Source organism: Sinocyclocheilus rhinocerous, unplaced genomic scaffold (genome assembly GCF_001515625.1).
Source record: "Sinocyclocheilus rhinocerous isolate Xijiao unplaced genomic scaffold, SAMN03320098_v1.1 scaffold1330, whole genome shotgun sequence".
Taxonomy (NCBI): domain Eukaryota; kingdom Metazoa; phylum Chordata; class Actinopteri; order Cypriniformes; family Cyprinidae; genus Sinocyclocheilus; species Sinocyclocheilus rhinocerous.
This window is the reverse complement of record NW_015665026.1, coordinates 483,321-485,027: the sequence shown is the minus strand read 5'-3', so window position 1 is coordinate 485,027 and position 1,707 is coordinate 483,321. Positions and strand designations below refer to the sequence as shown.

The following is a 1,707-nucleotide window of genomic DNA, read 5'->3' as shown; positions in this document are numbered from 1 at the left end:
AGAGAGAGAGAGAGAGAGAGAGAGAGAGAGAGAGAGAGAGAGAGAAAACAGTAATCTGACATGAGTTTCAGGAGACCTCAAAATCTCATATGAACTGAAATGTTTTTCATCAAATTCCTTCAGAACCAAGTTATCTGAGCTATACTATGCATTTAAATTTTTAGCTGTATTATGTTCGAGCAGTAACATAGCCTGATCCATGGCAGAAAAAGAAACACTGTTTATTTGTGAGAAAGAACACTGCAGGCTTTGTTCTGCCATTCTGCAGTGCACTTTCATAGAGATGGCCCAGAGGTTATGACCAACCATAACACATTGACAAAACATCACAAAGGCACTTGTAAAATGATGAAAAAATGTCATTAAGAGCTGGCTGACCCGAAGAAAAAAATCTATTCTTTCCCACAGGAAAATAAATGCTGGGAAAAGTCAGGTCAAACATCCAGCCTTACAGAAGAAAGAGGTAATCATTTCCAACATGAAAATGTCTGTGAAAGCAGTTTAACTCAAACAACACTGGGAGGAGACAACCTCCCAGATTCACATGATTCTCATCATCCTACAACTGATAAAGCCATGCCCAGTGTTGTCCAATGTAGCAATGTTTATATTAACCCCTTAGCATTCCTGTAAAATTTGCTTAGAACGCCTACAAAAGGCATACCCAAAGTAAATTGCATGCTGTTCTTGAACCATTTGGAGTACAGTATATGCATGGTTTTGGTCTCTTTTGAAAGGCGACACTCTGAGGTTTGTTCTGTTTAGGAGTGTCACTGTAAGTCTTACTGATATTGAGTAATAGAACTTTGAACACACTGAAAAAGGAAAAAAATTCTGCCTACATTTTTTTTTTTTTGTAAACAGATGCCTGCACTGCAGATGACAATAGCTGGGAGCTATTAGCTGGAAAACACAATGGGATCACAGCATGAAGCCTTGTTGGCAAAGACACTGATTATACCTGCTCTGTTGATTGTATCTTAAAATGGAATCAGCTTTCCAAAGATATGTTTAGCTTCTTTTTTTTTTTCTTTTTTTCTCGAGTTGTATGCCACGAAGTTACAGGTTAAAGACAATGAAAACAAATATAGTGAAAGTAACCATGCTATGGGCTATTATGTGCAAAAAGGGGCTAAAATCACATTACATCGTAACATTACAATCTAAAAACTAAATCAATGCTCTTTAAAGCAGAAGTTAAATTCACTAAACTAAAAATGAAAGAAATAAAAACAAAAGCACAGATTAATTGCATTATATTTTGATTACCCCTTTACAATAGTCACTTTACAGTTACTGCTATCATAAAATACACTTACCTGTAGGTTTAAAATTGTACACATGGCACATTTATTGTCCAACTACAAATATTTTAGCAAAATGTATATTTTAGTCAGAATTATTGCGCTACGGTGGCCGAGAAGTGCAAAGCAAATCACAATTCTGAAAACAAAATAACAAATTACAAACGCAAATGCAAGTCTAAAAAACAAAATAACAATTCAGAAAGCACAACAACAATTCAGAAAACATTATAACAAGTCAGAAAACACAATGACAAATTAGAAAACAAAATAACAATAGATATAGTTTGAGACAGCGCCATTGGTTTGGGATTAATCATTGGTTTGTTATTAATGTTATTTTGTTTTCAAATTTGTCATTGTGTTTTCTGACTTGTTATTTTGTTTTCGAATTTGTCATTGT

General features: G+C 34.4%; 1 protein-coding gene across 7 annotated transcripts in view; it reads right to left on the bottom strand.

The window, feature by feature from the left end:
• Positions 1-1,707, bottom strand: part of LOC107730968 (GRAM domain-containing protein 1B-like) — a 53,255-nt gene that overhangs the window by 12,330 nt on the left and 39,218 nt on the right. The gene's annotated exons all lie outside the window — the stretch shown is intronic.